This window comes from Oncorhynchus nerka, linkage group LG8, assembly GCF_034236695.1.
Source record: "Oncorhynchus nerka isolate Pitt River linkage group LG8, Oner_Uvic_2.0, whole genome shotgun sequence".
NCBI lineage: Eukaryota > Metazoa > Chordata > Actinopteri > Salmoniformes > Salmonidae > Oncorhynchus > Oncorhynchus nerka.
The window spans coordinates 28,751,558-28,777,558 of NC_088403.1; positions in this window are offsets into that span (position 1 = coordinate 28,751,558).

Here is a 26,001-nt window from a genome sequence, read left to right on the forward strand (position 1 = left end):
GGGGTTATGGGTCCAGTCTATAGATCATGTCCTATCATCAGAATATGAAGATACCACTGTATGGAGTGGCTTACCATGTTGAAATGTACTGTTACCTACGATCTACAATGGATTCCTTTACCACTTTGACATGGCCAACGTTTCCCTGAAATGCGTATACAGCGATCGAGGAAACGGATGGGCTGTGGGATGACACATCAAAGAGATGGTGATGGGCATTTGTGTGACCCAGATTCCCCTTGGTGAGGTATAGGCCCAATTATATCACTGACGGAGAAAGGCTGTGTGTGTGTTAGTGTGTGTTAGTGTGTGTTAGTGTGCATGTGTGTCTGCCAGAGCGTCTGGATTCACTGTGTTAATCAGTAAATCACCATAATCTAACGTACAGAACTCATCCAGCACAAAAAACGCCTCTCACACAGAGACACAATCGAATCCCCAGATAAATTGGAAGCAATCCTATGCAACAGCAAGTCATTCACTATCCAGGAACAGGACGTGGATAAGGACAATAAACTCAGGTTCCTTCACGTACTGTTGTTGCAAACTTATGAAGCAACAACTTTATACAAAGCATCATGAAAAGAGAGCAAAACAGTGATACACACTTGTTTGTGGAGGACAGGGGAGAGGAAGATAGATAAGGAGGAGGGCAAATGATAGAGAGAATACCACCTGTAGAGGAGTGAAAGTAAAGAGAGAGGCAGAGTTGGAGGAGAGATAGCAGGATAGAGAGATGGAGAGGAGAGACAACACCGCTCTCCGTTCTGACTCCCCGGGGGTGACTGGAGGCACATTCACACGGGGTGCTGCAGACGGCTGATGAAAGAAGGCGCTTGTTAGGATGAGCGAGTGAAAGAAGGAGAGAAAAAAAAACAAGAAAAAGAGAGGAGGAGGACGACGACGAATCACGCAAAAGAAAAACAATTTTGAAGGAATCAGGTTATGATATGATGTCTTTTTTCTGTTTGTTGTTTTATTTCCCATCTCTCAGGTTTATTATTGTTTCCTGTGCAAAGATGATCTCATGCATATATGGGCTGCCAGTCAACCCTCCTCTAGCAATAATGACTTCTGCTTGCTGCCAGGGTAGGCTAGGAATTCATTCCCATTCCAGAGCCGTTATTCATATTAAAACAAGCAGGGATATAAGAGGAGGAGTTCTTATTAAAGTTCCACCCTGCTCCACCCTTCCACCTGGGCTCTCCTGCTCTCCATCCGTCAGTCGCCTCATCCCTTCATCCCACTGAAGCTTCAGCTTTATTAACTAGGGAGCATGGCCAACGCTCTCATTTGGATAAAATACTTATACCAGTTATTCACCCATCAGAGAGAGAGAGAGAGAGACAGAGAAAGAGAGAGAGAGAGAGAGAGAGAGAGAGATTGGCATAGATAGATGAAAGAAAGATGAAGATGCTCTGCTATATGAAGAGAAAGACAGGAAGAGATGTGAATAGAGAGGGGGAGAAAAGGAAGACAGTTCCATGGACAGCCCAGATGGATCCTTCCCGTCTCCGTGTGTCTGGTGTGATGTGTGTGGGTCGGACGTTATCCGTTACCCAGTCTGCCAATAGGACTGGGCCTGGGCTCATCTCTCACGAAAAGTTGGCCCAGAGCTCCTCTAATTGGCTCAAACATCGCTGCTATATTTCCCTAGGCCTGTCAGAGAGGAGCTAGTGAAGCATGATGAAGCATGACTCCATAGGGAACCTCCATAGGGAAGGTATATCTGAATCCCTTTGGATGTGGTGGGTTGTATTGCATTTGAGAAATCTTGTACGGGTCAGGAGAAAATGAAACCCTAGATATTTCCCTTTCTAAATCCTTCAGACTTTACTTAGTGTCTGATCCCATATTTTTTGTTGTTGTACATTTAACCTTTAATTAACTAGGCAAGTCAGTTAAGAACAAATTCTTATTTACAAAGATGGCCTAGCCTGGCCAAACCCTAACCCGGACGACGCTGGGTCAATTGTGCGCCACCCTACGGGACTCCAAATCACAGCATAGGCTACTATCTCTCTCCTGATTTTTTCTCTCTTCGCCATCCCTCTGTCATTGCTACACCTCCACCTCTTCATTTACCCAACATCAATATTGTTGTTCTCGCATTCTCTCATTTTTTCTCTCATCATTAATCATTATTCCATCTCCCACACCTCTTCTTCCTCTGATCTGTCTATCCCTTAATCTTTCCTTCATCTCTCCAACATCGGTGTCCCCCCTTCTTCTCTGTTCTCACACCTCCACCTCTCTCTATCCCTTCCTCAACTCTTTCATGCTTCTTCTAACATCCTCCATGTTCTTTCCATCCACTCCTCTCTTCCTCCTCCCTCCCTCAAACCCATTTCTCTTTCCATCCACTCCTCTCTTCCTCCTCAAACCCATTTCTCTTTCCATCCACTCCTCTCTTCCTCCTCAAACCCATTTCTCTTTCCATCCACTCCTCTCTTCCTCCTCAAACCCATTTCTCTTTCCATCCACTCCTCTCTTCCTCCTCAAACCCATTTCTCTTTCCATCCACTCCTCTCTTCCTCCTCAAACCCATTTCTCTTTCCATCCACTCCTCTCTTCCTCCTCAAACCCATTTCTCTTTCCATCCACTCCTCTCTTCCTCTTCAAACCCATTTCTCTATCCATCCAAAACCCATTGCTCTTTCCATCCACTCCTCTCTTCCTCCTCAAACCCATTTCTCTTTCCATCCACTCCTCTCTTCCTCCTCAAACCCATTTCTCTTTCCATCCACTCCTCTCTTCCTCTTCAAACCCATTTCTCTTTCCATCCACTCCTCTCTTCCTCCTCAAACCCATTTCTCTTTCCATCCACTCCTCTCTTCCTCTTCAAACCCATTTCTCTTTCCATCCACTCCTCTCTTCCTCCTCAAACCCATTTCTCTTTCCATCCACTCCTCTCTTCCTCAAACCCATTTCTCCTTCCATCCACTCCTCTCTTCCTCCTCAAACCCATTTCTCTTTCCATCCACTCCTCTCTTCCTCCTCAAACCCATTTCTCTTTCCATCCACTCCTCTCTTCCTCCTCAAACCCATTTCTCTTTCCATCCACTCCTCTCTTCCTCCTCAAACCCATTTCTCTTTCCATCCACTCCTCTCTTCCTCTTCAAACCCATTTCTCTATCCATCCACTCCTCTCTTCCTCCTCAAACCCATTGCTCTTTCCATCCACTCCTCTCTTCCTCCTCAAACCCATTTCTCTTTCCATCCACTCCTCTCTTCCTCCTCAAACCCATTTCTCTTTCCATCCACTCCTCTCTTCCTCTTCAAACCCATTTCTCTTTCCATCCACTCCTCTCTTCCTCCTCAAACCCATTTCTCTTTCCATCCACTCCTCTCTTCCTCCTCAAACCCATTTCTCTTTCCATCCATTCCTCTCTTCCTCTTCAAACCCATTTCTCTTTCCATCCACTCCTCTCTTCCTCCTCCCTCCCTCAAACCCATTTCTCTTTCCATCCACTCCTCTCTTCCTCCTCAAACCCATTTCTCTTTCCATCCACTCCTCTCTTCCTCCTCAAACCCATTTCTCTTTCCATCCACTCCTCTCTTCCTCCTCAAACCCATTTCTCTTTCCATCCACTCCTCTTCCTCCTCAAACCCATTTCTCTTTCCATCCACTCCTCTCTTCCTCTTCAAACCCATTTCTCTATCCATCCACTCCTCTCTTCCTCCTCAAACCCATTCCTCTTTCCATCCACTCCTCTCTTCCTCCTCAAACCCATTTCTCTTTCCATCCACTCCTCTCTTCCTCCTCAAACCCATTTCTCTTTCCATCCACTCCTCTCTTCCTCTTCAAACCCATTTCTCTTTCCATCCACTCCTCTCTTCCTCCTCAAACCCATTTCTCTTTCCATCCACTCCTCTCTTCCTCAAACCCATTTCTCCTTCCATCCACTCCTCTCTTCCTCCTCAAACCCATTTCTCTTTCCATCCACTCCTCTCTTCCTCAAACCCATTTCTCTTTCCATCCACTCCTCTCTTCCTCCTCAAACCCATTTCTGTTTCCATCCACTCCTCTCTTCCTCTTCAAACCCATTTCTCTTTCCATCCACTCCTCTCTTCCTCCTCCCTCCCTCAAACCCATTTCTCTATCCATCCACTCCTCTCTTCCTCCTCCCTCCCTCAAACCCATTTCTCTTTCCATCCACTCCTCTCTTCCTCAAACCCATTTCTCTTTCCATCCACTCCTCTCTTCCTCCTCAAACCCATTTCTCTTTCCATCCACTCCTCCTCCCTCCCTCAAACCCATCTCTCTTTCCATCCACTCCTCTCTTCCTCAAACACATTTCTCTTTCCATCCACTCCTCTCTTCCTCCTCAAACCCATTTCTCTTTCCATCCACTCCTCTCTTCCTCAAACCCATTTCTTTTTCCATCCACTCCTCTCTTCCTCCTCAAACCCATTTCTCTTTCCATCCACTCCTCTCTTCCTCCTCAAACCCATTTCTCTTTCCATCCACTCCTCTCTTCCTCCTCAAACCCATTTCTCTATCCATCTTCTCTTCTTGACCCTTCTCTCTTCTGTCAATCATCGTTTCCTCCTTTGACCTCTTCATCACTGTTATTCTCTCATTTGTTTGTCATTCCTAATCTCTCCGTCTCCTGATCTTTCTATACACTGTGATTTTCTCCTCTCCTCTTCTCTACTCCTCTCGTCCCTCTATCGTTGACCCTGTCGTCAGAGATGAGAGCAGATATCACCTAGTCTCTCTTGCACATTTATCTTCGTTCAGCCAGAATCATTCCTTCCTAATAATGTTTTTATTGGGTGTCATAAACGCCTGGTTCCTCGATCTTTGGGCCAATATTTGCTTAATTATTCTGCCGCCAATATTGCCTTTTAATGAAATTTGAAATATAATAAAGAAATTGTATTAACGAGAACACACAACATTAATATCCTCTGACACTTTAACTGATTATATAATGTAAGCCTCTCTCTTCTGCAGCCCGTGGAGAAATCAGAGTTTAAGAACAGTCTGTTAAATGCCACTTAATTATGAGATAAGACCACCAGACACACAGACGCATAGAAGCACACACACCACACACACACACACACACACACACACACACACACACACACACACACACACACACACACACACACACACACAGGAGAAGCACCACACAATAGTGCATGCACGCTGAAATCCCTCCGATATAGAAAGGGGAGGTTTTCCATGCATCATTAAAAAGATTTACATTCAATAAAATCTCTATAATTCCTTACTTATTATGAATGAATAATGAATGAATATTACTGATAACGATATTATCCCTCATCATCTAGTAATAACACACTCATAATTGTATATTTCTATCAATTCACTTCTGATTGTTATTTTCTGAATGCAACAAGTTCAACCAAACATGTCTGAACTCAACCAAGCTATACCACACAGAACCTACTGAAATAAAGTGACCAAGTGGTGCAAGTAGATAAGTAACAATAAAACACAAGTTGCCTCTACAGGTGTAATTGAATCCAGCCTTAGTGTGCCATCGCAGCAGCAACATTTGTGACCTGTTGCCACAAGAAAAGGGCAATCAGTGAAGAAAAAACCCCATTCTAAATACAACCCATAATTATGTTTATTTATTTTCCCTTTTGTGTTTTAACTATTTGCACATCGTTACAACACTGTATATAGACATAATATGACATTTGAAATGTATCTATTCCATTGGAACTTGTGTAATGTTTACTGTTAATATTTTATTGTTTATTTCACTTTTGTTTATTATCCATTTCACTTGCTTTGGCAACGTAAACATATGGGTCCCATGACAATAAAGCCCTTTCAATTGAATTGAATTGACAGCCATATTCTCTTGGCTCAAACGCACATGAAATGACTCAGCCATATAGCTTCTTTCGCACCCCCTATAATAGACCCAATCAGTGAGATGTAATCAACAATAAACTGCTGGGCCATGTCAAACTGTGTTACCAACACTATAGTACTCTAAAGGATGGGTCAGGGGGCGAGGAGAGGAGAGGAGGAGAGGAGCGAGGGGGGATGAAGGATGTTACCTGGGCTTCTGTCTGACAGCTCTTCCTCTCATTGTCTCTGTGTCTTCACCCCTGCTGCCAGCGCTCATCAACAATATTAATCAATGTCAGGCCCGTATGTAATTACAACTAGCTTACCAAACACACACACACAGACGCACAGCCAGCCACACACAGATACAAAGCCAGCCACACAGAGACACACTGCCAGCCACACACGGACACAACAGTACACTGTCCTCTCGGATTCAGTGCCTCTGTGACTGTACATGAAGACGTTTCTGTAGATGTGTAAAATGGACCAATTCATTTACTGGTCAGCCACACCCTTAAAACTAGTCCTTTTGTGATCAGCCTTACCCCCTTAATGAGCCAGTTGAATTTTCAAGCTGTACAATTGGGGAATGTTCCAGAAGGGAGTGACATCTAAGACAGCTACATAATGTATGTACAGTGTAGGTATAGTGTAGGTATAGTGTAGGTATACTTTAGGTACAGCATAGGTATAGTGTAGGTATAGTGTAGGTAAAGTTTAGGTACAGCATAGGTACAGTGTACGTATAGTATAGGTATAATGTAGATATAGTGTAGGTATAGTGTAGGTATAATGTAGATATAGTGTAGGTTTAGTGTAGATACGGTGTAGGTATAATGTAGATATAGTGTAGGTATAATGTAGGTATAGTGTAGGTATAGTGTAGGTATAATGTAGATATAGTGTAGGTATAATGTAGGTATAGTGTAGGTATAGTGTAGGTATAATGTAGATATAGTGTAGGTATAGTGTAGATACAGTGTAGGTATAGTGTAGGTATAACGTAGATATAGTGTAGGTATAATGTAGGTATAGTGTAGGTGTAGTGTAGGTATAATGTAGGTATAGTGTAGGTATAATGTAGATATAATGTAGGTATAGTGTAGGTATAATGAGAATATAGTGTAGGTATAGTGTATGTATAATGTAGGTATAGTGTAGGTGTAGTGTAGGTATAATTCAGGTATAATGTAGGTATAATGTAGGTATAGTGTATGTACAGTGTAGGTACAATGTAGGTAGAGTGTAGGTACAGTGTAGGTATAGTGTAGGTATAGTGTAGGTATAGTGTAGGTATACTTTAGGTACAGCATAGGTATAGTGTAGGTATAGTGTAGGAAAAGTTTAGGTACAGCATAGGTACAGTGTACGTATAGTATAGGTATAATGTAGATATAGTGTAGGTATAGTGTAGGTATAATGTAGATATAGTGTAGGTATAGTGTAGATACGGTGTAGGTATAGTGTAGGTATAATGTAGATATAGTGTAGGTATAATGTAGGTATAGTGTAGGTATAGTGTAGGTATAATGTAGATATAGTGTAGGTATAATGTAGGTATAGTGTAGGTATAGTGTAGGTATAATGTAGATATAGTGTAGGTATAGTGTAGATACAGTGTAGGTATAGTGTAGGTATAACGTAGATATAGTGTAGGTATAATGTAGGTATAGTGTAGGTGTAGTGTAGGTATAATGTAGGTATAGTGTAGGTATAATGTAGATATAATGTAGGTATAGTGTAGGTATAATGAGAATATAGTGTAGGTATAGTGTAGGTGTAGTGTATGTATAATGTAGGTATAGTGTAGGTGTAGTGTAGGTATAATTCAGGTATAATGTAGGTATAATGTAGGTATAGTGTATGTACAGTGTAGGTACAATGTAGGTACAGTGTAGGTACAGTGTAGGTATAGTGTAGGTATAATGTAGGTATAGTGTAGGTATAATTCAGGTATAATGTAGGTACAGTGTAGGTATAATGTAGGTATAATGTAGGTATAGTGTAGGTACAGTGTAGGTATAGTGTAGGTACAGTGTAGGTATAGTGTAGGTATAATGTAGGTATAATGTAGGTATAGTGTAGGTACAGTGTAGGTACAATGTAGGTATACTGCATGTATAGTGCAGGTATAATGTAGGTATAGTGTAGGTATAATGTAGGTATACTGCATGTATAGTGCAGGTATAATGTAGGTATAGTGTAGGTATAATGCAGGTATAATGTAGGTACAGTGTATGTACAGTGTAGGTACAATGTAGGTACAGTGTAGGTACAGTGTAGGTATAGTGTAGGTATAATGTAGGTATAGTGTAGGTATAATTCAGGTATAATGTAGGTATAGTGTAGGTATAATGTAGGTATAGTGTAGGTATAGTGTAGGTATAGTGTAGGTACAGTGTAGGTATAATGTAGGTATAATGTAGGTATACTGCATGTATAGTGCAGGTATAATGTAGGTATAGTGTAGTTTTAATGTAGGTATAGTGTAGGTATAATGTAGGTATAGTGTAGGTATAGTGTAGGTACAGTGTAGGTACAATGTAGGTATACTGCATGTATAGTGCAGGTATAATGTAGGTATAATGTAGGTATAGTGTAGGTATAATGTAGGTATAGTGTAGGTATAGTGTAGGTATAGTGTAGGTACAGTGTAGGTATAATGTAGGTATAATGTAGGTATAGTGTAGGTATAATGTAGGTATAGTGTAGGTATAGTGTAGATATAGTGTAGGTACAATGTAGGTATACTGCATGTATAGTGCAGATATAATGTAGGTATAGTGTAGGTATAATGTAGGTATAGTGTAGGTATAATGTAGGTATAGTGTAGGTATAGTTTTATTTATTTATTTTATTTTATTTCACCTTTATTTAACCAGGTAGGCTAGTTGAGAACAAGTTCTCATTTGCAACTGCGACCTGGCCAAGATAAAGCATAGCAGTGTGAACAGACAACACAGAGTTACACATGGAGTAAGCAATTAACAAGTCAATAACACAGTAGAAAAAAAAAAAATGGGCAGTCTATATACAATGTGTGCAAAAGGCATGAGGTAGGCGAATAATACAATTTTGCAGATTAACACTGGGGTGATAAATGATCAGATGGTCATGTACAGGTAGAGATATTGGTGTGCAAAAGAGCAGAAAGGTAAATAAATAAATAAAATAAAAAAACAGTATAAAAACAGTATGGGGATGAGGTAGGTGAAAATGGGTGGGCTATTTACCAATAGACTATGTACAGCTGCAGCGATCGGTTAGCTGCTCGGATAGCTGATGTTTGAAGTTGGTGAGGGAGATAAAAGTCTCCAACTTCAGCGATTTTTGCAGTTCATTCCAGTCACAGGCAGCAGAGTACTGGAACGAGAGGCGGCCAAATGAGGTGTTGGCTTTAGGGATGATCAGTGAGATACACCTGCTGGAGCGTGTGCTACGGATGGGTGTTGCCATCGTGACCAGTGAACTGAGATAAGGCGGAGCTTTACCTAGCATGGACTTGTAGATGAAGGTGTAGATGAATAGTGTAGATACAGTGTAGGTATAGTGTAGATATAATGTAGGTATAGTGTAGGTATAATGTAGGTATAGTGTAGGTATATTCATAGGTATAATGTAGGTATAATGTAGGTATAGTGTAGGTATAATGTAGGTATAGTGTAGCTATAGTCATAGGTATAGTGTAGGTATAGTGTATGAATAGTGTAGGTTTAGTCATAGGTATAGTGTAGGTATAGTGTAGGTATAGTGTAGGTATAATGTAGGTATAATGTAGGTATAATGTAGGTACAGTGTAGGTACAGTGTAGGTACAATGTAGGTATATTGTAGGTATAGTGTATGAATAGTGTAGGTTTAGTGTAGGTATAATGTAGGTATAACGTAGATATAGTGTAGGTATAATTCAGGTATAATGTAGGTATAGTATAGGTATAATGTAGGTATAATGTATGTGTAGTGTAGGTACAGTGTATGTACAGTGTAGGAACAGTGTAGATATAGTGTAGGTATAGTGTAGGTACAGTGTAGGTATAATGTAGATATAGTGTAGGTATCATGTAGGTATAGTGTAGGTATAATTCAGGTATAATGTAGGTATAGTGTATGTATAATGTAGGTATAATGTAGGTATAATGTATGTATAGTGTAGGTACAGTGTATGTACAGTGTAGGAACAGTGTAGGTATAGTGTAGGTATAATGTAGATATAATGTAGGTATAGTGGTGGTATAGTGTAGGTACAGTGTAGGTATAATGTAGATATAATGTAGGTATAGTGTATGTATAATGTATGTATAATGTAGGTATAATGTATGTATAGTGTATGTATAATGTAGATATAGTGTAGGTATCATGTAGGTATAGTGTAGGTATAATTCAGGTATAATGTAGGTATAGTGTATGTATAATGTAGGTATAATGTAGGTATAATGTATGTATAGTGTAGGTACAGTGTATGTACAGTGTAGGAACAGTGTAGGTATAGTGTAGGTATAATGTAGATATAATGTAGGTATAGTGGTGGTATAGTGTAGGTACAGTGTAGGTATAATGTAGATATAGTGTAGGTATCATGTAGGTATAGTGTAGGTATAATTCAGGTATAATGTAGGTATAGTGTATGTATAATGTAGGTATAATGTAGGTATAATGTATGTATAGTGTAGGTACAGTGTATGTACAGTGTAGGAACAGTGTAGGTATAGTGTAGGTATAATGTAGATATAATGTAGGTATAGTGTATGTATAATGTAGGTATAATGTATGTATAGTGTAGGTACAGTGTATGTACAGTGTAGGAACAGTGTAGGTATAATGTAGGTATAATGTATGTATAGTGTAGGTACAGTGTATGTACAGTGTAGGAACAGTGTAGGTATAGTGTAGGTATAATGTAGATATAATGTAGGTATAGTGGTGGTATAGTGTAGGTACAGTGTAGGTATAATGTAGATATAGTGTAGGTATCATGTAGGTATAGTGTAGGTATAATTCAGGTATAATGTAGGTATAGTGTATGTATAATGTAGGTATAATGTAGGTATAATGTATGTATAGTGTAGGTACAGTGTATGTACAGTGTAGGAACAGTGTAGGTATAGTGTAGGTATAATGTAGATATAATGTAGGTATAGTGGTGGTATAGTGTAGGTACAGTGTAGGTATAATGTAGGTATAGTGTAGGTATAATTCAGGTATAATGTAGGTATAGTGTATGTATAATGTAGGTATAATGTAGGTATAATGTATGTATAGTGTAGGTACAGTGTATGTACAGTGTAGGAACAGTGTAGGTATAGTGTAGGTATAATGTAGATATAATGTAGGTATAGTGGTGGTATAGTGTAGGTACAGTGTATGTACAGTGTAGGAACAGTGTAGGTATAGTGTAGGTATAATGTAGATATAATGTAGGTATAGTGGTGGTATAGTGTAGGTACAGTGTATGTACAGTGTAGGAACAGTGTAGGTATAGTGTAGGTATAATGTAGATATAATGTAGGTATAGTGGTGGTATAGTGTAGGTACAGTGTATGTACAGTGTAGGAACAGTGTAGGTATAGTGTAGGTATAATGTAGATATAATGTAGGTATAGTGGTGGTATAGTGTAGGTACAGTGTATGTACAGTGTAGGAACAGTGTAGGTATAGTGTAGGTATAATGTAGATATAATGTAGGTATAGTGGTGGTATAGTGTAGGTACAGTGTAGGAACAGTGTAGGTATAGTGTAGGTATAATGTAGATATAATGTAGGTATAGTGGTGGTATAGTGTAATGTAGATATAATAATGTAGATATAATGTAGGTATAGTGGTGGTATAGTGTAGATATAGTGTAGGTATCATGTAGGTATAGTGTAGGTATAATTCAGGTATAATGTAGGTATAGTGTATGTATAATGTAGGTATAATGTATGTATAGTGTAGGTACAGTGTATGTACAGTGTAGGAACAGTGTAGGTATAGTGTAGGTATAATGTAGATATAATGTAGGTATAGTGGTGGTATAGTGTAGGTACAGTGTAGGAACAGTGTAGGTATAGTGTAGGTATAATGTAGATATAATGTAGGTATAGTGGTGGTATAGTGTAGGTACAGTGTAGGAACAGTGTAGGTATAGTGTAGGTATAATGTAGATATAATGTAGGTATAGTGGTGGTATAGTGTAGGAACAGTGTAGGTATAGTGTAGGTATAATGTAGATATAATGTAGGTATAGTGGTGGTATAGTGTAGGTACAGTGTATGTACAGTTTAGGAACAGTGTAGGTATAGTGTAGGTATAATGTAGATATAATGTAGGTATAGTGGTGGTATAGTGTAGGTATAATGTAGATATAATGTAGGTATAGTGGTGGTATAGTGTAGGTACAGTGTTGTTAACAAACAATCCCTCCATAAAGAAAATGATCATTGAAAACAGGTTCAACCCCTGGTTCGACCGTGATCTTGCAGAGTTACTCCACATCAAGAATTTCATTTGGCGAAAGGCTGACTGGCTTTCGTTCAGGCAAATGAGAAATAAGCGCACTCAGGCGATGCGGAAGGACAAAGTTAGTTACTTTAACTTTTTATGGCTGCAGGGGCAGTATTGAGTAGCTTGGATGAAAAGGTGCCCATTGTAAACGGCCAGCTCCTCAGTCTCAGTTGATAATATATGCATATTATTATTAGTATTGGATAGAAAACACTCTAAAGCTTTCAAAACTGTCAAAATATTGTCTGTGAGTATAATAGAACTGATATTGCAGGCGAAACCCTGAGGAAAATCAAAACAGGATGTGGCTTCTATTTCGAGAACTCCATGTTCCATAGCCTCCCTTTCCTGGATTTAAAGGGATATGAACCAGATTCCTTTTCCTATCGCTTCCTCAAGGTGTCAACAGTCTTCAGACATAGTTTCAAGCTTTTATTTTGAAAGATGAGCCAGAACGATAACATCGCGTCAAGTGGTCACATGAGTTTTGCTCGCGCAACAGAACGGTATTTTGTATTTTGGATATAAAAAATCATCTTTGTGGAACAAAAGGAACATTTGCTGTGTAACTCGGAGTCTTGTGAGTGAAAACATCCGAAGATCATCAAAGGTAAACGGTTAATTTGATTGCTTTTCTGATTTTCGTGACCAAGCTTCCTGATGCTAAGTGTACATAATGCTATGCTTGGCTATCGATAAACTTACACAAACGCTTGGATTGCTTTCGCTGTAAAGCATAATTTCAAAATCTGAGACGGCAAGGTGGCTACGCAAAAGGCTACGCTGTGTTTCAAAATCTTACACTTGTGATTTCATGAATATTAATATTTTCTAGTAATATTATTTGACTGCGCTATGCTATTCAGCGGTTGCAGACGAAAATTATCCCGCTACAGGGATTGGTAGCGTAAAGAAGTTAAAGGTCTTCAGTGATGTGACCATTGCTCTTGATTCTAAGCAATGTTGTGCTGCTATTTTTATTGACTTGGCCAAAGCTTTTGATATGGTAGACCATTCAATTCTTGTGGTCTGGCTAAGGAGTATTGGTATCTTTGAGGGGTCGTTGGCATGGTTTGCTAACTATCTCTCTCAACGAGTGCAGTGTATAATGTCAGGACATCTGCTGTCTCAGCCACTGCCTGTCACCAAGGGTGTACCCCAAGGCTCAATCTTAGGCCCCACGCTCTTCTCATTTTACATCAACAAATAGCTCAGGCAGTAGGAAGCGCTCTCATCCATTTATATGAAGAGGATACAGTCCTATACTCAGCTTGCACCTCCCGGGATTTTGTGTTAAACACCCTACAACAAAGCTTTCTTAGTGTCCAACAGGTTTTCTCTACCCTTAACCTTGTTCTGAAAACCTCCAAAACAAAGGTCATGTGGTTTGGTAAGAAGAGTGCCTCTCTCTGTAACGGTGTGCGTATTGGCGGCAGAGAAGTCAGGCGCAGGAAAACGAAAACTGATTTACAACGGTGTCGTTTAATAAACATAAAATACACCGTAAACAGAACAATAAATGAATGGGTCAAACAAAACCTGGTATCCACCAGCATAACGTACACAAGCACTACAAGAAAACAATTCCGGACAAGGACATGGGGGTAACACAGGGTTAAAATACACAACATGTAATTGATAGAATTGAAACCAGGTATGAGGGAAGACTAGACAAAACCAACGGAAAATGAAAGGTGGATCGGCGATGGCTAGAAGGCCGGTGACGTCGACCACCGAACACCGCCCGAACTAGGAGAGGGACGGACTTCGGCGGAAGTCGTGACACTCTCCCCACCGGTGTGATTACTACCTCTGAGGGTTTAGAGCTTGAGGTAGTCACCTCATACAGGTACTAAGGAGTATGGCTAGACGGTTCATTGTCCTTCTCTCAGCACATATCGAAGCTGCCGGCTAAAGTTAAGTCTAGACTTGGTTTCCTCTATCGTAATCACTCCTCTTTCACCATAGCTGCCAAACTAACCCTGATTCAGATGACCATCCTACCCATGCTAGATTACAGAAACATAATTTATAGATCAGCAGGTATGGGTGCTCTCGAGCGACTAGATGATCTTTACCATTCGGCCATCAGATTTGCCATGCTCTGGGTAGGACACATCACTGCACGCTATACTCTCCTGTAAACTGGTCATCTCTGTATACCTGTCACAAGACCGACTGGTGGATGCTTATTTATAAAACTCTCTCACTCTCTCCTATCTGAGATATCTACTGCAACCCTCATCCTCCACATGCAACACCCATTCTGCCAGTCACATTCTGTTAAAGGACTGCAAAGCACACACATCCCTGGCTTGTCTTTTCTGTTCGCTGCAGCTAGCGACTGGAACGAGCTGCAACAAACACTCAAACTGTAACTCCCGTCGGAAGAAGTGGACCAAGGCACAGAGTGGTACGTGTTCATGACTGTTTATTTCTCAGAACACCAAACAAAATAACAAAAGCACAACTAACGTCACGTCCTGTAGGCTACCCAGAGCTAACAAAAAACAACATCCCACAACTAAGGTGGCAAAACACGCTGCCTAAGTATGATTCCCAATCAGAGACAACGATAGACAGCTGTCCCTGATTGAGATCCATACCCGGCCAAAACATAGAAACACAACACATAGAAATAAAGAACATAGAATGCCCACCCAAATTACACCCTGACCAAACCAAATAGAGACATAAAAAGGCTCTCTAAGGTCAGGGCGTGACACAAACTGGACAGTTTTATCTCAATTTCTTCATTCAAAGACTCAATCATGGACACTCTTACTGCCAGTTGTGGCTGATTCGCATGATGTATTGTTGTCTCTACCTTCTTGCCCTTTGTGCTGTTGTCTGTGCCTAATCATGTTTGTACAATGTTTTGTGCTGCTACCATGTTGTGCTGCTGCCATGTTATGTTGCTACCATGCTGTGTTGTCATATATTGCTGCCATGCTATGTTGTTGTCTTAGGTCTCTCTTTATGTAGTGTTGTGGTGTCTCTCTTGTCGTGATGTGTTGTTTTGTCCTATATTTTAAATGTATTTATCTTATTTTTAATCACAGCCTGTAATTGTTTTCCTCCTCCTCTTCGCCTGAGGAGGAGAGGCGAGAAGGATCAGAGGACCAATGCGCAGCGTGATAAGTGTCCATGGTTGTTTATTTAAAAAGCATAAACTGAACACTATGAATACAAAAACATTAAACATGAAAAAAATGAAAAACCGAAACAGTACCGTGTGGTGAAAAACATAGACACGGAAACAACCACCCACAAAACCCAACACAAAACAGGCTACCTAAATATGGTTCCCAATCAGAGACAATGACTAACACCTGCCTCTGATTGAGAACCATATCTGGCCAAACATAGAAATAGACAAACTAGAAATACAACATAGAATGCCCACTCAGCTCACGTCCTGACCAACACTAAAACAAAGAAAACACAAAAGAACTATGGTCAGAACGTGACACAGCCCCCATCCCTGCAGGAGTCCTTTTGCCTTTTGGTAGGCTGTCATTGTAAATGTTCTTAACTGACTTGCCTAGTTAAATAAAGTAAAAACATTTAAATAATAATAATAATAATAAATAATAAAACAAGTTGTTACACATTTCTTTGTTTAAATATGTATTTTCCTTCAAAGCAGTATTTTGTGGGTGTTTGTTACGGACAGGGCGGGGTCTCAGAACAACATTCTGAGGCTTTGGTGGAGGCATCTCAACTGCTTCAGCAGCTGTGCTCTGAGACACATGTTTTGCCTTGTCCAGCTCAATGTCATCAACATCATAGCCCCAAGATCCTCCTACATAAAGAGAACCATCTTCCTGTGCAAGTGCTTCACCTTGTCTCCTTGGCATGATGTTCAACTTTTGATTTACATGTCTTTTCACACAGTTACCCTCAACATTAACCATGTATAGTGGGGAGAACAAGTATTTGATACACTGCCGATTTTGCAGGTTTTTCTAATTACAAAGCATGTAGAGGTCTGTAATTTTTATCATAGGTACACTTCAACGATGAGAGACGGATTCTAAAAGAAAAATCCAGAAAATCACAGGACCTTGAGATGCTTCTTACGGAGCCACTCCTTAGTTGCCCTGGCTGTATGTTTCGGGTCGTTGTCATGCTGGAAGACCCAGCCACGACCCATCTTCAATGCTCTTACTGAGGGAAGGGGGTTGTTGGCCAAGATCTTGCGATACATGGCCCCATCCATCCTCCCCTCAATACGGTGCAGTCGTCCTGTCCCCTTTGCAGAAAAGCATCCCCAAAGAATGATGTTTCCACTTCCATGCTACACAGTTGAGATGGTGTTCTTGGGGTTTACTCATCCTTCTTCTTCCTCCAAACACGGCGAGTGGAGTTTAGACCAAAAAGCTCTATTTTTGTCTCATCAGACCACATGACCTTCTCCCACTCCTCCTCTGGATCATCCAGATGGTCATTGGCAAACTTCAGATGGGCCTGGACATGCGCTGGCTTGAGCAGGGTGACCTTGCGTACGCTGCAGGATTTTAATCCATGACGGCGTAGTGTGTTACTAATGGTTTTCTTTGAGACTGTGGACCCAGCTCTCTTCAGGTCATTGACCAGGTCCTGCCGTGTAGTTCTGGGCTGATCCCTCACCTTCCTCATGATCATTGATGCCCCACGAGGGGAGATCTTGCATGGAGCCCCAGACCGAGGGTGATTGACCGTCATCTTGAACTTCTTCCATTTTCTAATAATTGCGCCAACAGTTGTTGCCTTCTCACCAAGCTGCTTGTCTATTGTCCTGTAGCCCATCACAGCCTTGTGCAGGTCTACAATTTTATCCCTGATGTCCTTACACAGCTCTCTGGTCTTGGCCATTGTGGAGAGGTTGGAGTCTGTTTGATTGAGTGTGTGGACAGGTGTCTTTTATACAGGTAACGAGTTCAAACAGGTGCAGTTAATACAGGTAATGAGTGGAGAACAGGAGGGCTTCTTAAAGAAAAACTAACAGGTCTGTGAGAGCCGGAATTCTTACTGGTTGGTAGGTGATCAAATACTTATGTCATGCAATAAAATGCAAATTAATTACTTAAAAATCATACAATGTTATTTTCTGGATTTTGGTTTTAGATTCCGTCTCTCACAGTTGAAGTGTACCTATGATAAAAAATGACAGACCTCTACATGCTTTGTAAGTAGGAAAATCTGCAAAATCGGCAGTGTATCAAATACTTGTTCTCCCCACTATGTGACAGGATCCAGGACCTTAGTTATCACACCATTCAACCATGTTTCTCCTCCCCGTGTACTTCTTTACCAAGACCTCTTGATCAACAGAGAAGGATCTGACCTTCTGTGGTTTGTCACTGTTGACTCGTGAACCCTCAGTCTGTTCCCTCGGTGAGAACTCTGGTTTGACCACGGACAGTCGTGTACAAACCTGTCTCCATAAAAACAGCTCTGCTGGCTTTTTGTGTGTACCAGTATGTGGTGTGCTGCGGAAGTCATATAAGAAGTTAGCAACACAATGCTGTAACGTTATACCACCTACTGTTCTGTTCATAGCTAGCAGCTTCTTAAGATTTAGCACTAGCCGTTCAGCTAACCCATTTGAAGCTGAGTGACATGCAGGTGACGTGGTATGCATGAAACGGTTCAATTTGAACCTCTACAGGATCAGTGGGACGGTTGAGCTAACATAGGCTAATGTGATTAGCAAGAGGTTGAAAGTAACAAGAACATTTCCCAGGACATAGACATACCTGATATTAGCAGAAAGGTTCAATTCTTGTTAATCTAACTGCACTGTCCAATTTACAGTAGCTATTACAGTGAAAGAATACCATGCTATTGTTTGAGGAGAGTGCACTGTCATGAACTTGAAAATGTATTAATAAACCAATTAGGCACATTTGGGCACTTTTGATGCAACATTTTGCACATACGCTGCTTCCATCTAGTGGCCAAAATCTAAATTGCGCCTGGGTTGGCATAATACACTATCGCCTTTCTCTTGCATTTTAAAGATGATGGTACAAAAAAACAAAAAAATACTATGTTTTTTTCTTTGTATTATCTTTTACCAGATCTAATGTGTTATATTCTCCTACATTAATTTAACATTTCCACAAACTTCAAAGTGTTTCCTTTCAAATGGTATCAAGAATATGCATATCCTTGCTTCATGTCCTGAGCTACAGTCAGTTAGATTTGGGTACGTCATTTTAGGCGAAAATGAAAATGAAAAAAGGGACGGATCCTTAAAAGGTTTTAAGAACATTTTCATTTCACAGGAAGTTAATTGTGGGCTATTATCTGTGACTACTTCCTGGGGCAGACCATAGGAAGCAAACAGATTTCTGAGTACCTCAACAGTTTTAGCTGAAGTAGTACACTGCATGTTAACAATTTCTGGCCATCTGGCATAAGCATCCATAACAACCAAAAATATTTGGTTGTGGTCTTCTACAAAGTCTAAGTAAATTCTGCCATAATCGACACGTGCATCTTAACTATACCCCAATGACTCCCATGCACTGTAGTTCTGCCATTAGATTGCTTTGCAGGCTTTGTGTATTCACCACCTGTAACCCCAAAGAATACAGAAATCCTGAATGGTAAGTTCAAACCTTCTTTTGACATAAAGTTTAATGACTTCGTCTGGTACATGGTTTGGCCAACCTGACATTACATACTGCCTAACCATTTTCTATTCAGGATCTTTCAAGTGCTATATCTTTAGCAGTGATTGGCAAGTCATCTCTAAATGACACTCTACACACACTGGATTTGGTGTAGGAGTTCAGTGGTGCTTGTAGGAATTGGAGCCTTCTCAATAGCTTCAGTTTTCTGTTTCATGGGGTGTATCGAATCTGCATCGATCACATGACCTAGATAGGTTACACTGTTGTGGAAGAAGGAACAGTTTTCTCTTTTTACCTTCCGATTGCAGACTTTCAGTCTTTTTATCACTTCTTCAAGATTTCTCATTTGCTCTTCTGTGTCACGCCCTGTGATCAGTATATCATCAAGATAGCAGATTACTCCATATATACCTTGTAGGATCTGATCCATCATTTTCTGAAAAATTGCTGGAAAATAGCTGGAGCACAGGCAACACCATAAGGAAGCCTGTTGACTTTAAACAACCCCTTATGCATGTTCATGGTGAGCTCTCCTCTAGTTGTACTGTCTGGGTTGCCTGTGACAAATCCAGCTTTGTGAACTTCTCACCCCCTGTCAGCTTTGTGAACAAGTCCTGCGTTTTTGGTAACGGATACTGATCTACTTCCAGCCACGGATTGATAGTTACCTTGTAATCTCCACATATTCTTATGGTATTGTCTGTTTTCAGGAACACACAATTGGAGCAGCCCATTCACTGTAGTTAGCTGGAGTAAGGACCGCTTCTGACACCAACTTGACTAGCTGTTTTTCAACAGCTTCTTTAAGTGCATACGGCGCTGGGCGAGGCTTGCAGAACTTAGGTACCGCCCCATTAATCACATGTATATTGGCTGTGATACCTTTTAGCATTGCCAGCTGTGGCTGAAACACAGAGGAATATTTTTCACATAAGCCCTCTACTGTCTCTACAGCTGTTACTCTGTGTACACGTGCCCATCTTACCGTCAACTGACTGATCCAGTCTCTACCCAGCAGGGCAAGACCATTTACCTTGACCACCAGTAGGTCTAAAGTTTTAGTGCTCCCATTACACTTGACATTGACTAAGATTTTCCCTTTTTCGACTCATTACTGTATATTTTTAACACAGAGTTTGCAGGGCTTTCGCCTTTTTGAACCTGCGGTTATTTTTTTTACCTTTATTTAACTAGGCAAGTCAGTTAAGAACAAATTCTTATTTTCAATGACGGCCTAGGAACAGTGGGTTAACTGCCTGTTCAGGGGCAGAACGACAGATTTGTACCTTGTCAGCTCGGGGATTTGAACTTGCAACCTTCCGGTTACTAGTCCAACGCTCTAACCACTAGGCTACCCAACGCTCAACCTCTCTGACATCACAGAAACTGCTGCACCCGTATCAGCTTCCATTTTGAGTGTCACATCCTCTGCCCTTACATACACATAGTATGGTTTAGTCATCTCTTTACCCGTATCTAATGCAAATAGTTCAGTTCCTTTTACGTTACCCAACACATAGTCAGTGGTTAAACGGCTGATGTCCCTTCACCAGATGTCCGGCTCTCATGTGAGATGCAATGTTCATCACTCTGGGGCTTGAGTGCGACGCAACGCTGTTGCAATGACGTCCTTGTCCTCTCTCTCGCTGGTGTGCGTTGCCCTGGTGCTGATTGTCATTGCGCCTCTCGTCTTCCTGCAGTCCCAGTAAGGAGGCGTCTCCCTCAGTAGCATCCAGGTTCTCGTTCCATTACACTTGCTTCATGTCATTCTTTCCCACTTGAAGCGAGTGGCATGCCCTGGCTATGTGTCCATTCTTCTTGCGCTCCCGACAGTCAAAATGTTTCCCTCTTACATTTACATTACATTTAAGTCATTTAGCAGACGCTCTAACATGGTTTACCTGTTCTTGGCAACGCTATTCTTCTCGACTGCATTTGCTTTAAAAGTATTTTGCGAAAACTGCTGTGCACTTTTCTTTATTACTTCAAAAGAAATCCCATATCCACAGCAAGTGCTAAGGTTAAGTCTTTTGTGTGAGGTACGTTCAGTAAACTGTCTCTCAGCTTTGCACTTACTCTCCCTCGAGTTGACTCCTTGCATGAAACTTGCATCTTTCAGCAATAAAATGTGTCCTCGGTACGTAGGGACTTCTCAACAGCATTACCAACTCAGTCAACGTTTTTTTCACTTGGTTTCTGTGGCGCACATAAGTCCATTAACAAATTATGAGTCTTTCTGCCAACAATCGTCAGAAAAATGGCTTTTGACTTCTCATCCTCGTACTTGAGCCCATTAGCTTCAAAATACTGTTCCAACCTTCCCAAATAGGCTTAGAAACGTTCCTCACTTTCCTCAAAGTGAAAATCCTCAGCCTTGCCGAACGCCGTCCTCTGTGCTAGCTTTTCTACACAGACTGTCTCGACGGAGCTAGCACTTTCTTGCTTGCTCTGTTCCCCATCAGACATAAACCTTGTCGCCAATCTGTTGCATCCGCGGTGAAAGGAAGTGGGTTCTTTTTAATTATTGCAAAGAGAAACTCGACAGTATGAAGCATTAACATCACAAAGCCGGTTTATGTCCAACATGATAGAGGATACAACATAGCCGGTTCCAAGCTGAGTCCATCTGCACCCTCTCAAAGGTAGCACGCTTGAATACCCTGGCCAACAACCAATGAGAGCCTGCCAATTAAGCTATGCACATCCAATCAGATAGATATTTCCAATATCACGGACAGAACATGTGCATATCATTTTAACCAGGTGTGCTGCTTATCTCTCAAACACTACAGTTTTCACATCTCCTGTCCTCAACTCTAAAATCAGGATGTACTGTATGTTATTTACCAGCCATCTCTTCCTAGCCTCAGCCCCATCCAGCCAAGCAGATCCCCAGGTTTCCAGCTTTATTGAAAACGAACAGGAGCACAGCAGCAGACCCTATGGCCCAGTGTTGTCAACTCTCACATCAACCAGACATCTGTACACACAAGGAATGCCTCTAAACCAAAACAACGCTACAGACCTCAATCTGAAATAAACCCCATTAGATAAGATGGTTTAACTAAACACCCCGGCAATGAACCAAGAGGGGCTAACGACATTGAGATCAACCATCTCGGTTGTTGCGTCGTGTTTCTCTGGAGGAGGAGGAAAGGGAGGAGGGAGACGAGGAAGACGAAAGATGCTAAACAAGGATGTCAATATCATTTCTCTTTGACCATGTTGAAAGCAGAGTGCTTGTCAGTTGGAGGAGGTGAGCCCAGGATCAAGGTGATGGAGAGAATGAGAAAAAAAGACTGGTGCACCAGATGAATACATCCCAAGAGTGACAACATGCAGCCATCATATTCTTTTAAAAAATCACTTACTTAGTGTGATTTAGCAGTTAATGAAGGATCTCCAGACAGACCTCACTGTGGCTTCTGGCTGCCTCTGCCTGTCTGTCCCTCCTGTTCTTTATGCATTAGATCAGCCCACTCAGGACAGCTCATGCTAATCCCCCCCTGAAGAAAGCAATTAGGCTACAGAACTTACCTAACACTGGGACCAGAGAGAGAGGGGTGAAGAGATGGAGGGAGGAGAGATTAGCGAGGGAAGGAAGAAACAGAAGATGGAGAAAAGGAGGGAGGAAAAGGTGATAGAATGGGAGGGAAGGAGAGAGAGAGAGAGAGAGAGAGAGAGAGAGAGAGAGAGAGAGAGCAAGAGAGAGAGCGCGAGAGAGAGAGAGAGAGAGATAATGAAAAAGATTTGTGGGATGGCTGGCTCCTGCTGATTTTTTTCATCCAATTACAGCTGATCACAATCATTTCATCGAATTTAGTCATAAAATAATATCTGGGCCTTGCATAATTACAGCGGAATAGTTTGACTGATGGTTACTCTGAGATTTGAGTGTAGAGGAGGATGAAAGATCAGGAGGGAGAGAGCGAGAGAGCGAGAGCGAGAGAGAGAGAGAGAGAGAGAGAAACAGCTTGTAATGATTCTTGGAATTCTCTGTGCTGCGGCTAATTCTGGTTGGTCTCTTGGATCAGGAGTAAACTAAAGATTTTTAGTTTGGGTGTGTGTTTTTCAAGCAATATGAGCATGATCGATCGTTCCAGTCATTAGATTGTTTATTTGTTTGCTTTCTGGCTCTAGATGTGTGTGCGTGCGTGTCTATGTGTGTGTGTGTGTGTGTCTATGTGTGTGTGTGTGTGTGTGTGTGTGTGTGTGTGTGTGTGTGTGTGTGTGTGTGTGTGTGTGTGAGACAGCTGCCTCCGCTCTCTCCCTCCAAGCCATGCAGGGATGGAGTTAGGAGGCTGTCAACTCAAATTATTGAGAGACTGAGTTGGCACCATGAGGCAAAACAGAGAGAAAAGAGAGGAGAAGAAAGGATGAAACAGCATTACGTCAGCTCTGACTCTGGAATGAAAAGGGGTTGGCCTTCCTTTTCAGAGCAGGTATGTAGACGAGTGCCTGTGGTGATATTGGGCAGGGACGCTCAAATTAGTTGAAGGGTCAAAGTATATAATTTCCATCTGATTTATTTAGCCTATGAACGTACACAACCTGGGAATGTACTATACTTCGAGACCTTTCTGCTCCTACGTAAGACACAAAATATCAAGTACACCCACATGCACACACACAACTTCATGTTGATGATGGCAGAATGTTAGGATTATATAAGCCGACGAGATGTCACATGTATTTAGGCTCAGTATCATGGTAACACAGAGAGAAAGAGGTCAGCTACTCTAAAGGCAGGTCAAACGCTGCTGTACGTTTGTATTGTGTTGTTGTTGTGTTAGGGGGAGGGGGTATTTTAAATGAGAACTAAGATGGACTGCACACACACACACCTTAACCCTAATTTTGATGTTGTAGCTGGCCCATCTCTGCCTACAGGACAAAATTATTTTTTTTAAATGTCAACCTTTCACGAACAAACACACACACACACACACACACACACACACACACACACACACACACACACACACACACACACACACACACACACACACACACACACACACACACACGTACTGTATCCAGCACTGTGTCTTGTGGTTTTATAAATAGCATGTTGCTGTCAGGTGGATTAGTATGCTGTGCCTGTGAGAGGCCCTCAGGGCAGTCCCGAGGAGCAGGTGACCTGGAAACAACCATCCATTATATTACCCTCTAGTACACATTATAACAATACACCTGCTCACTATGCTGCCCTCTATAGGACACACAATGTAATGCGCACGCATATACAGAGGCACGGACATACACACGCCCACAAACAAACACATGCACACAAACAAACACACGCACATAAACAAACACACGCACATAAACAAACACACACACTCTGTCTTCTTTTTCCAGAGAGAGAGATGCTATCTGACTGGACTGGATATTGGCAATTGTTGGGCTGTGATCGATGCCCGCCTCACTGACATAAAAAACATCTGCTGCTGTTAAAATGATGCCTAAGGCACAGAGATAACAGTGAGAGGGTGTGTGTGTGTGTGCCAGAGAGATGTTCCACCGTTCCCAAAACAGCAACGGATTGAACTATATAGACCACTTCAGTTAAATGTTTTTTACCTTACCGCCTTACTCTGAATGATGTGCATACGTAAAATAGTGAATAGCGCAAAAGCATTGAGAATAGTTTGGCATTGAAATCCACCTTACATTCTCCCTGGAACTGTTCTCACTTTTACCTATATCGTCATAATGTTTCCTTCATGTTCACATCGTGAAATCCTTGGCCAGTAGTCCGCTTTCAGTCCCTATTGCATTGTACAAAAGATCAAACTCATGGATGTGGATGTGTGAGACGCATATAGAGTTAGGTTAGGGGCTCAGTTGGATGGAGTTGATTAACAACACAGTAATGGCTAGAAGGGATCCACCTTTCGTCAAAAATTATTTTTTAAAACATTTGAGCTAACACTAACCCTAACCCTTTTCCTAACCTTAACCTAATTCTCCTAACCTGCTACGTTTATTCTCCTAACCTGCTGTGTAAGATTTCCTAATCTGCTACGAAAACACAAAATATGACATTAATTTGACAAAATCTGGATCCCTTCTAGCCATGACCAACAACACCTCTGGAAGTTCCATTACTTTTCAAATCCCCTGGAAACACAACGTGCTGTCATACTGGTTCCCAGCCCAGTTTGGTTCCCATCCCAGTTTCCACTGTTCCCAGTTGAGCCAATCTATCCCTGGGCTATCTTCCAACCAGTCTTAATGTGAATAGTCATACCAGTGAGGATTGCTATCACTGTTCCTATTCAACACTGCATCAATCACACCAGTCTCAGCAGCACCACAGTCAATTGATTCACTAATCGAATATCATTATTACCAGCAATTATGTTAAACTATGGCTCTAGGTAGCATCCGCAATTAACATCTGTGTGAACTTGAGTTTTCTTTAAAGGTAGATGCAGTACTTTAAACGGAGGGAAAATGAGAGGTTTTGTGTGTGTGTGTGTGTGTGTGTGTGTGTGTGTGTGTGTGTGTGTGTGTGTGTGTGTGTGTGTGTGTGTGTGTGTGTGTGTGTGTGTGCGTGCGTGTGCGTGTGTGTGTATGTGTGTGTGTGTGTGTGTGTATGTGTGCGTGCGTGCGTGTGTGTGCGTGTGCGTGTGTGTATGTGTGCGTGCGTGTGCGCGTGTGTGTGTATGTGTGCGTGCGTGTGCGTGTGTGCGCGCGCATGTGTGCGTGTGTGTGTGTTTGTGCGCGCGCATGTGTGTGTCATGACATTTTTTCTAAATAATAATAGATTTTTGACCCCTCTCATTATTCATTTGGATGTGGTAACGGGGCTGTGGTAACAGGGCTGTGGTGACGGGACTGTGGTAACGGGGATGTGGTGACGATAAGCCCACCTGTCTAGCTGTGTTGCTATGTGTAGATCTGCTGGCGCTGGCTCAGCAGCTGACCTAACCCATGGCTAAACCAAGGTGTGTCGCTAATTGCTTTTGATTCCAACACCTAAGTCTACGTGCTTTTCTAATTGGCTGTTGAAACAGATAGGGAGACAAGGGACCCCCGTATGCAGAGGTC